We start from the raw sequence: 12596 nt of genomic DNA, 5'->3' as shown, positions 1-12596 counted from the left end.
GGGACTTACATTACACATTGCCAATTCAAACTGTATATTTGGAGTTAAGATAAGGTACCACTATTATATTTGACTAATTATCTATCACAAATCAACAGTTTAAAAAATTTAGAATAAAACATAAAACCACACATAGTGGAACATCCAATAAGAACAGCGCTCTCTATTAAGATGACACTATAATCAGGCAGATCTTCCAAGCTTGTGTTAACAGCATACATGTAATTTACAGCCCTGCTCTCCCCTGCCACATCCTCTAGCCCTTCCTCCCCCCCCCCCCCACCTTCAGAAATTATCCCCTAATGTATAGTCCTGTTAACAATGCCTCAACTGTTTCAGCTTATACCCTGTTCTGACAAACGTCTCATACCCCATCAACAATTTCAACCCCTCAATTCCTTAGCCACTATTATGATACCCCTCTCCCATTTGACCCCTCCTAACCTAAACCCTCCTCCCATTTGACCCCTCCTGACCTAATCCCTTCTCCCATTTGACCCCTCCTAACCTAAACCATTCTGTACAATGTTTGGCAAAGTTAGATGATCTTTCCAAGTTCAAAATGTAACTAGTTGACCATATAAACAACCATATTTACAGTGCAGATTCCTCACTGGACCAAAGTGAAGTTCCTGTGGTCAGATTCTCCAAATGCCACTTCTGACTGGCTCCAACATCATCATCATAATATTTTGTTAAACTATTCACCTTGTGGTCAGTCATGTTGACAAGTTACAGTAGTTGATGATGTAAACTGGCATACACTGATTATTGTCAATACCGACAAAGTATGACATAACACAACAACAACAGGAAAGTGATACACCACAGACCAATATATGATGAGCTACATGGGGAGAGGAAGTATTTGAGGGTTTACACTCCAATAAACACAATAAACATTGTGTGAGGAAATAGAAACAGTGGAGAGAATCAATTGGCTAATATATTTCCTGCATTCCCTGAGCAGTCAATGGTACTTGCATTGACTTTGGGAAATTGGAGAAATATATTGTAAACGTGGAAAACTGAAAATTGTGTATAATGGAAATGGGTTGTCTACAAACATATATCTATACCTATTGGTGATATTTGCAATTAATGAGGAAACAAGATATATATTATCAATTTGACATGTTGCATAATTGGTAGTTATATTGTCAGTATTGTGCAATAGCCTACATATACATGTACAGTATTATACCGATCTATGTGTTGTAATCATAAGTATAATTTAAAGCACAATTTGCAATTTTAGCAATTCTAGGCGGGGAAATGATTATTTTTAAATATACTTTGTTGTGAATACAAATTACATACATTACACAACTAATCATGTCACATATAATTCAACCCATCCCTTCTACCCTTGTTTCTATTCTCCTTGCATATATTGAACACACATCCAAACAGGCATTTCACAATAAAGACTTCAAGCCACGTGTAAATGACATGAAAAAGCTCAGCCTCTTTGGGCAAATTTCTGCAAGATGCTCTTCAGCACTAGAGGCTGCTGAGCTGATGGCCTCTTGATAAGTAATGTAATATTCATGGAAAACTGCTGCTGTAGTAGATAGCTATAGTGACTCACGCATCCTCTGACAACGTGGAAGAGACTGTAAGACGCCGGGGATTATATTAAAGACATTAACCATTGAGGTCTTTCACAATTCACAGACTAACTGAAGATAGTTAAACAGCATTGCGTATATATGTGTTAGAGAGTTTAGCAATACAGAGGAGTTGAATCAGGATATTTTACAAAAAAACTGTTAGCAAATTGCTTATATCAGGCTCTAAAGAGCCTGTGTAAGAGAATGTGTGAGAAAGTAAGAGGGCCTGAAGGATATTTTAATCCAATTGTCTTTTGACTTCTGTATGATCAGTAAAGCATCTTAAACCACATTGAGCTCTCAGAGCAGCTTCATACATTGAGTGAAAACTATAAGTATACTACTGTATAGTACTTGGCAGATATTTGAGATTAAACTACTGTAAATCAATTAAAATTGAAACAGCTGTGAAGGACATTCGTATGGATATATGTATTTGAGGAATGAAAGCACCTGATTTGTCACTACAGTACAAACTCATTACCAAACTCATTACCATATAAAGATAACACAAGTATTTTTTTATCTTAATTAGAAGAAATATATGGTAAGCTTAGGCCGGTTTACAACACAGCAATGATCCACCCATCCTTTATGCATAATTAATTCAGCATGACTACTTGTTGCATTATAGAAGAGCTAATATACTTTTTAAATATTGTGCCAAACAAATAGTTTCACCGAATATTCAGTACATACATACTGTACCGTAGGCCTAGCCTAAGTTGACAGCAAAGATTTCTTGTGGACCTATTCACCATGTTGGGTGATACAAAATGAAATCCACAGGTTATGGGCTACTTCGAAGTGAAAGACCATTAATTCTGGTGGAGAGAGGTTTAATGGAAGATTGTCAACTAATTGTTACAAGATTTTGCTGGGTATAATAATTGGTTATACTGAACTATTGTACATCGCACAATATCAACTATATATACCAGTTTACACCATTCCTTGAATCTGTTTCAAATTCAAGATGCGGTTAATAGAAATCCCATACTAATAGAGGGCAAACATGAAAGATGCTGGTATTAAATTGCCCAGGTCATGTACGTAGTCTCCCTCTGCAGGCTCTGCACACTACATGTCCAAAATATGGCAAACTTAGAGAGGATACATTTCAGCCACCTGTTTCCAGTACTTATTAGCAGATGGAATGAACAATGTCATCAAAAGGCAGAACCACTAAAGAGGGTGCTCTGTATGACCTCAGAAACGGTAGTTCTATTGACAGCTGTGTAAAATATCTTATAAAATCTTCCCTGAGCTCTACTTAATTATTGCAGTCTCATTCTACAAAGATATAGATATCTCTATGAGATAAGAACACTGACTTACCTGATTTTGTAAGTTAAGCAAAAAAACAGTTGGTGAATTAAACAACAGAAGTGAGCATCGATCGGCCAGTTTTACCAATAACGACACAAACGGGAGAGTGAACTAGAGCCGTTAATTTGTTTTCGAACTGCAAAACCAAATTAATGAGGCATGGTATATATTTCGATAAATCTAACATAACACGTTTGAGGTAAACCTCTGAGACATCGCCATGACAATCGTTCACTACAAACGTCTAGGATTATTCAGTCGGTAGGCTCAACCGACTTCCTCCCAGCGGTCAATCAAGGAAACAATGACGACTGAAGCATCCCACAAAGCCAACAGAAAAGGTATTCCAAAACAATTAAGACATAAACGGACAAACAAAAGAGGCAGCCCACCTATTCAACTGGCACCTACTAGTCAAATATACAGGTCTACACAGTTCAGCTACAATTGGTTCCAACTTCCACTCCTAGGGGAACGAAGAAACTTGACCCAGCTCTTTTGGAAGCGAGTTGTCTTAACTTTAACTTTGGTAGATCCATTAGTGGATCATTGTAGTGTAATTTAATGTTACTGTACAGTAGCTGCACAATTAATGCTCAAGATTAGAGCATGTAATGGAGATTAGTGTGGAATTAATAGAAAAACACAGGAAAGAAAACTGTATATATACCAATATGTCCATTCGTATTGTACATTCAAAACGAGTGGGTCTCAGTCTCACTTTGTTAACATTGGGGAAGGGGGGGTGTCAAACATTTTAACTATTCAAACACCTGTTGTTTTTCGCTAAGTTTTGTTAAATTTGCTGGCTGGTGACGACGTTAATACATTGAAAGTATGCATCTACTCTACCAGCCACTTGAAGTCAACAAGTCTAAACCATATGTGACCAACGTCCTCCTTAATACAATATATATGCAGGACAGTTTACATACCATACAAATGCCTACCAAATTCCTCTCAATAGAAGAGGAAGGTTTTGTGTTTAACTTGAAGGCCAGTGAAGCAGATCTCTTCATTTATAACCCTTTCAAGGATTATGGTAAATCCACCTACTCTACACAGTAAGTACTTTAAATCTGAGCACAACAGAAGTGAAACGTGACTATGTAGTTTGCCTTGTGAAATGTTTCAAAAGAATGAATACCTGGTGTACCTATATACTATACTGTACATATACAGTGTTACAGCAAGAACGCAGCAGCTGGTTTAGCTGCTGAATAACAGTCAACGCAGATGATCAGCCTCAATCAGAATTCAAGAAAGAGGCTGAGCAAATAAAATCACTTGGCTTTGAATGGTGTGGTCAGCTTGTAAAGAACTGTGTTTTGGATGAAAACAGCACTGATGGCAAAACAAAGATACTGTACACAGAACCCATTACTGATACAATTATCATATCACAATATTATCATATATCACAATATTATCATATATCACAATATTATCATATATCACAATATTATCATATATCACAATATTATCATATATCACAATATTTTCATATCAGAATGTAACATATATAATATTGTTAAATTTGCACATATTTAAACATATTACTGTCAGCAAGGTCAGCTTGATTAGCTACTGTAAATTCACTGACCGTGTAGAAAGCAATTTTCCGATTCAGCACTTTCATATAAATTTACGTCTATTTCAAGATTTCCACAAAACAATTTGCATGTTTAATATATTTAATTGAAGTATATACAATTCTTCGGACATGCTTCACATTGCAGTTTGTTTCTTGAAAATTATTCTATCCAAGTTTCCTAGCATACCATGGAGCCTTCAACAATTTCAATCTAGACAGCCAACACTTACCTCTCCAGCACCACAGAAATAGTTTGCTCCAGTACAAATAAATAGCTGAAAACATGTCAACTTACTTGTCAAGGGAAACCATATATACTATGTATGCACAGTATATGTACTCTGACCAGCAGCCAACCCCTCCCTCATCAACAATTCTCATAGAGGTACTGATTCTGTTTGCACCAAGTTTACAAAGTTCTTCCAAAAATAGACGATGCTAATACAGTAAATAGTCCCTATCTACTTGACCTAGACCTATCCTGGATCAAGGAATGTGACATGCCCAGAATTTGGTAAAGTAAATAAAAAGACAATATTTTGCCCATAAAACATTCATGTAAACAGCCATAGAATACTGCACAACCTTTCTGTACAGAAGTTAATAACACAATTTTGCCAGAACTGCACTTTACATACATCAAACATTTAGACCGGATTTATGACTTGTACAATATGGAACAGCCACCTGTGAAAAGTATGTGGGGGTTTGCACCGTGTACCGCAGCAATGCATCCAAATATGGAGGAAATTTATGCCAGAGAAAATCTGTACCATGTCATATACCTTCACATCAATGTAATAGGGTACCTGACACCAGATTGGCTAGAAGACCATACTAGTCCCCCCCCCCCTCCCCCATTCACACAGCAATGACATTCACGCACATGTCACAGGTGGCATTTCAATATCATTAAACATTGATCCTCAACCCACCCTCTCAGTCTCCCATTCTCAGACCAGTGTCATGGTCCATACTCCATGGAGATTGCACACTCTAGACTAGACTTAATGTAAGAGACGTAGGTATGTATGCAAGGGTAATCAATGATAATTGTACTTGATTAATAAATCAAACAGTGGCTGATGTAGTGACTTTAACTTTCAAGCATCTTTAGATCAATAAAATGACCTTTCATGACCTTTTGCATTTTTTTGTTCGTTCAATTTATAAAAGATTATGTACATGTAGTTGTATGCATAACTTTTGAAACATATGAACAAATTTGATTGGCACTTTGCAATGATATACTGGTGTAATTATTTCCTGGTTCTATTAAATGGTGTAATCTGTCTCAATTGACCATAAAGTTATGTTACTCTATCCAACTCCTTCTCCTCTACACTAATCAGGATAAAGATTAAACTATTAGTTGCTTTGTTCTCTATTTCTGAAAACCTGTGAGTCACACTGATACACTCTTTAACCAATAATGCAAGTTTGTTATTGATCCCAATTTTGGCCAATTTGAAGAGGACAGGCAATTTGCAATAAATGAATGTCTTCGCCAAACTTCCGTTCGCAGTGGTAAAACTTAATCCAAATGATTATGACTCAAGTAACTTGATACACTGGTGTGCAAGGCACAGATATCTCGTAAGGGTAACAGAACAGTAGCCACTTAACCATATATGTATGACACAGAAAGGCAGTATATCTTACCAATTCACCAATCTTCAGTATAAATGGGGAGAGCCTCTTGTGCTCACCCAACTGTGCAAAGGAGCTTAGTCCAACCACAGGGATCTATAGGGCTTTAGATATGACTACACAAGCAGTCACAGGGCTACTCCTTTCATATATATATACCACAGAAATACCTCTGAGATGAGGGTGCTTATAAAAAAAAATTAAATATATGCACAATGATTCACTGCAAATTTCTAAAGAATTTAAATCAGTAAAGCAGCTTTCCTATGATACTCTTTTAGGGAGATCTGTGAATTATAATCAGAGATCCTGATTGTTAGATGAGAGCCAGGATTTCCAATCTGCAGTAATACACTCAATCTACTTCTTGCACAAGAGGCAGACCCATTTAACTGTCAGACTACGACATTGTGTAAGCCATTTAATACAGTAAGTAGGTTTATGGAGAGATGCCAAGAGCAGCTTTTTATATTCAGTGTTACTTTGTACAATATGCCACTGGAAAGGTCAATCCTCATTCTGAATAAATGCATACACGTCTATGTGTGTAAAGGAGAACGAATAGAATGATTCTGCTGGTTGGATACTTTTCCAAAAATCGCTCTGAAAATTTAAAGTAAAACATGTACATATTAACCCTAAGAAAAATAGAAAAAGCTTATCATGTTCACTCACTACAAAATCTCAATTTCAACTTTGAGGACATTGCACCATAAGTATTGGAACAGGTTTACTCCTTAAAGATGCATTTCGTGTTGATTTGCCATCTGCCCCAGTCAAGTAATATTGGGAAATAATTAGATGTATCATGTACCCTATAAGAGAACTTATTTCAGAGTACCAATCTAAAAGTACCTATGTTAGAGTACCAGCGACTACCTGATGACCTAATTACACATTTCCTGTTAAAATCACTTCGTCCTATCATGTGACTTAATGCAGACTCATTATTAACCATTCCGTCCAATTAAAAACTATGTGTCCTACAAAATGTTAATGTTTTATTTTACATCAGTGGCACACATTTGGATTGCCTCATTTATCCTGCATGGGAATTTGGGGTTTTAAAGTAACAATATTTTTATGCCTCCAAATTTGCAGTACAAGACCCTGGATTTTATTTCAACAAAGAAACGGCAACCGGGGAGTAATAAATGAATTTGACACTAGACCTCTAAACTAAGTTGACATAACTTGTACCTAGTACACAAGTGCCGCCAAGACACATTTGTCAATGTACGGTATTAATCATGAAGCAAGCACATCTTTCAAGATAAATAACTTTGGCTTCTTCTTTATTCAAAATGTAATGCAGCAAGTCAATCTAATGATCTACAAAGTTAAAGGGTTTTTTTTAGTGTTTACACGGGTCCAAAAATCGGGAACCGGGTACCCGAGAGCCGTTACCCATCGGGTATCCGGGTACCCGGGAAAAAATTGTTTACCCTCGTGTATCACGATTTTCAAGAAATTACATATTAAATGCTATAATAAATGAATTATATTCTCTACTGACAATGTTTTCATGTTCAAAAACGTATGTTTAAGGTAAGGTATAAAACCTTCCTCAATAATTTCTATTTGCTTTTTTTCTGTCATAAACTTGTTAATTACTTAATATAATTAATATAATTAGTAGTAATGTTGTTAACATCGCACTGCCGCCACTGCTTATGCTTGCTCTCCACGTCTATTGGATCAGACCATAAAATATCCCTTTACAGTTGTTACTACTACTATCTGTTATGCAGGCCCAGGGTTCGCATTAGCCGCGAGATTACGCGATTCGCGCAATTTGATCGCATTTGGAATACTCGATTAGTAAAAAGCCATTTGCGATTATTATATTTTAGTTATCCCGTCTACAATCCATAAACATGTCGTAAAATTCCTTGTCAGCCTTTCCTTCTATGAAATAAACGAATGAATAAATAATAATTTCTTCCACATGGTAGCCTAACACCACACTAAGTCAATGCATGAGAAATCCAGCTAAGCCTAACCATCTGTTTATTGATTGAAATTGTGACGCAGTTATAAGATATCCATGGAACACATTCATTATTGCTGTTACGTTCGACCACATGGCTGCATAACACCACACTAAGTCAATTGGAAATCTGCCTAACCGTAGATTTGCAATTTTTTTTTTTTAAATCATACTTTGCGTAGGACTCGGGTAATAAATTAGAAACCGGGTAGTATCACGTCGGGCGGGTACCTTTGTTTTTGCTGTTATCTTCGATCACATATGTTAGCCTAACACCACACTAAGTCAATGGGAAATCTGCCTAACCGTAGATTTGCAATTTTTTTTAAATCACACTTTGCGTAGGATTCGGGTAATAAATTAGGAACCGGGTAGTATTAAGCCGGGCGGGTACCCGGGTACCCGGATAACCCGTGCAAACACTAGTTTTTTTAATATCAAATATATTTGATAACAAACCGATCAATATCACATCAATAAGCTGCTTTAACAACTCAACAGAACCATTCTTACTACAAATTACTACACCAATGGCTTATCCAGCACTTGGGCGGGGGGAAGGGGGGGGTTTATTTATGGCCTCCATAACAAGAGTACTACTGTACAATACTGCTGTCCTTTTTGGTATTTTTTCTCCTGGTCTCTGGGGGTGACACACACACTGCCAATGTCAGTGTTTAGGTCAACCTTTGCTTGATAGTTATTAAATGGTATACCAGTGTTCCATAATTTGTGACTACTGACTGACTGGTTGTGACAACAAGTCTTTTGTGTGTAACAAAGCAGTGGTGTTGAAAAGCCCAGAAAAAGAACAGAATGACTTGGTTTCCTACAAGACACTGGGGACTAGTTATCAACTGCTCAACTACAAATGAAAGATGAAAGATAAAATTCATAGTTCCTGGTCCAGACTCCTTCCTTACTTCATTGTCTAGAGGTTATTTCCAAGTTGTAGGGTTTAGCAGCTCAGTGCAAGATAGTTTAAAGACAGGTTCGATATCCTGGCCATGTGCAAAGTCCCTCTATAGTCTTGATACTGAAGTGACTTGTAACATATATGGTCCCTTCAACACTATGATTAATTGGAACATCCTATCAACTTTCAACCCAAATGTAATGATGAACACTAGCAAGTTTGGCAATATAACTCATTTTTAATGGATAGCTTTTCTGGGTTGTATCATGTGTTTGCAAAATGACCTACAGGTTTTTGTAAATTAGCCATCCCAGCTTAGTAGGATTATACTTACATGGTTTTGTAGTGTTTACACTGCTGTGCTAGTACAGTAATACTTGCATGGTATTGTAGTGTTTACACTGCTGTGCTAGTATGGTAATACTTGCATGGTATTGTAGTGTTTAGCAGGGTAGAACTTACATGGTATTGTAGTGTTTACATTGCTGTGCTAGTACGGTAATACCTGCATGGTATTGTATTGTTTACACTGCTGTGCTAGCAGGGTAGAACTTACATGGTATTGTAGTGTTTACATTGCTGTGCTAGTACGGTAATACCTGCATGGTATTGTATTGTTTACACTGCTGTGCTAGCAGGGTAGAACTTACATGGTATTATCTCGCTTAATGGATTATCTTACACAGGAGAATCTTCTCGAACCATACCAGTCAGCTTTTAAGTCTGGTCACAGTACGGAAACTGCCCTCAAATGCAGTTCATAATTTTATTACATCCAAGCTTGATGAAGACTGCTTTGTCCTTTTAGTTCTTTTAGACTTATCATCAGCTTTTGATACAGTTAATCATTCCATTTTGTTAGAAAGACTGCAGTCAAAGTATCGGTTGGGTGGTACTGTACTATCCTGGTTCAATTCTTATATTACTGAGCGTTATCAACAGGTGAAAATTGAAGATGTTCTCTCGTCTCCTCGTCCATTAGTTACTGGTGTTCCACAGGGCTCTGTACTTGGACCTGTTCTTTTTTCTTTATATCTTGCGGAGTTGAGTGATATTATACGGCACCATGGTGTTCATTTCCATCATTATGCGGATGATACTCAATTACTTCTTGCTTTCGATAAGGATGATGTGCCAAATGCTTTTCATAAAATGGAAACCTGTATAAGTGCTGTTAACACTTGGCTTACAACTAATCAGTTGAAACTAAACTGTGATAAAACAGAGTTTATTGTTTTTCGATCACGTTTCTCTGAAGTTACACCTAATTTTCCACCACTTACTGTTGGTAAAGACTCTATTAATATCTCCTCAACTGTTAGAAACCTTGGTGCATATTTTGACCAGACCATGTCACTTGAAAATCACGTTACTAATCTCTGTCGTTCTGCAAATTGGCAACTTAGGAAAATCAGTTTGATGAGGAATTACCTCGATAATAAGACTTGCGAGATGCTGGTCCATGCGTTTGTGACATCAAAGCTTGATTTTCTTAATTCACTTTTATTTGGCCTTCCTGATTCGACCATCAAGAAACTCCAAAAGATCCAAACACCGCTGCCCGTATTGTGAAAAGGAAAGGAAGAAAGTGCCGCACCACCCCACTTCTGAAGGAACTTCATTGGCTACCTATCAGCTACAGAATCCAGTATAAAATACTTCTTCTCACCTTCTGTGCTCATCATCTTGAACGGCCTGTGTACCTGTCACAACTTCTCTTGCCATATACTCCAACTCGCACACTTCGTTCCTCCAACAAACTGTTTTTAACTGTTCCAAAACCACGATTGAAGAACTATGGTTACAGAAGCTTCCAATACTCTGGGTCTTATCTCTGGAACAAGTTACCAGATCACATTCGAACATGCTATAAACTTTCTACTTTCAAAAGTCTACTGAAGACCCATTTTTTCACTTGTTCTTTTGTAAATTAATTTACTTTCTTTGTAAAGCGCTTTGAGCAGTAACTTTTGTTTACTGATTTGGCGCTATATAAGTCTCATTTATTATTATTATTATTATTATTATTATTGTAGTGTTTACATTGCTGTGCTAGTACGGTAATACCTGCATGGTATTGTATTGTTTACACTGCTGTGCTAGCAGGGTAGAACTTACATGGTATTGTAGTGTTTACACTGCTGTGCTAGTACGGTAATACCTGCATGGTATTGTAGTGTTTACACTGCTGTGCTAGCAGGGTAGAACTTACATGGTATTGTAGTGTTTACACTGCTGGGCTAGCAGGGTAATACTTGCATGGTATTGTAGTGTTTACACTGCTGTGCTAGCAGGGTAGAACTTACATGGTATTGTAGTGTTTACACTGCTGTGCTAGTACGGTAATACCTGCATGGTATTGTATTGTTTACACTGCTGTGCTAGCAGGGTAGAACTTACATGGTATTGTAGTGTTTACACTGCTGTGCTAGTACGGTAATACCTGCATGGTATTGTATTGTTTACACTGCTGTGCTAGCAGGGTAGAACTATGGTATTGTATTGTTTACACTGCTGTGCTAGCAGGGTAGAACTATGGTATTGTAGTGTTTACACTGCTGTGCTTGTAGGGTAATACTTGCATGGTATTGTAGTGTTTAAACTACTGTGCTAGTAGGGTAGTACTTGCATGGTACAATTGTGGCTTTTACAATGTTAAGCTACTAATTAATAAATAGTATGTCCAAGACTATTATTAGCTTTTATTTACTTTATTATAGTTCCATCAAACTTTCAGTTTTTACTTTTACTCTCCCTGCGGCTGGCATATAAACCAGAAATGAGGAAGGTGATCTTCTGTCATTTCCACGAGTCAATCATCAAGAGAAGGCGACTAATTTGACATGGATCACCCGTCATGATACAAACCATTGGTAGATGATAAAAGTGTTAACCCAGCTGGCAGTGACTCATATTTCAGTACATAAACCAGGCCAAACAAACTGTGTACACATACCAAACACATCCACGGTACGTACATACAGTTTGGTATGCTTATTAGCAAGTCCACTGCAGTCTTGATTTATGATTTCAATTACAAAATTCAATTTTAATCCAGTTTCAAATTGTTAAATCTAGAGGCTTACCGACAGCTACAGACACACATTACAAACAGGAATGCATGAGTCATGTTCTATATAGAAGAATAAACACAATATAATGAATAATACAGTATGAATCATTTATCTTATAAAACAATTAATATAGGTGGCAGCAGAGTGATCAAATGAAGGAGTCAACGCTGGAGGGTAACGAACAATTGTTCCAACGGATTGATTACCACAACAAAAAATATGCAGTGTTACGATAGCACAGCTACAAATGTATCTCGGATGTTTTTGTCTTGACATGTACACTACAGTATGCATGCATGCATTGGTAATACCTTTGAAAGCCAAGGATGGATTTTATAATTGTTTATTTTTGCAAAGGGTTGTTTACCAAGTTTGATAAACTACTGTATCTGAAGTTCATAGTACGGTAGAACACTCAATTACACCTGTG

The 12596-nt window shown here is 37.0% G+C and overlaps 1 protein-coding gene across 6 annotated transcripts in view; it reads right to left on the bottom strand.

Annotated features, from left to right (window-relative positions):
* Window positions 1–12596, bottom strand: part of LOC139971903 (disheveled-associated activator of morphogenesis 1-like) — an 81463-nt gene that overhangs the window by 53670 nt on the left and 15197 nt on the right. The window contains exon 1 of one of the 6 annotated variants that reach the window (XM_071978738.1): window positions 4832–4924. The exons of 4 other annotated variants lie outside the window; for them this stretch is intronic. The gene's annotated coding sequence lies outside the window, so the exon portion shown is untranslated. Of the gene's footprint in view, window positions 1–2951; window positions 2970–4831; window positions 4925–12596 lie in introns of those variants that run through there. One more of the 6 variants, XM_071978740.1, reaches the window with a different exon arrangement.

Source organism: Apostichopus japonicus, chromosome 8 (assembly GCF_037975245.1).
Source record: "Apostichopus japonicus isolate 1M-3 chromosome 8, ASM3797524v1, whole genome shotgun sequence".
Taxonomy (NCBI): domain Eukaryota; kingdom Metazoa; phylum Echinodermata; class Holothuroidea; order Aspidochirotida; family Stichopodidae; genus Apostichopus; species Apostichopus japonicus.
The sequence above is the reverse complement of the archived record's forward strand: the minus strand, read 5'-3'. Positions and strand labels throughout refer to the sequence as shown.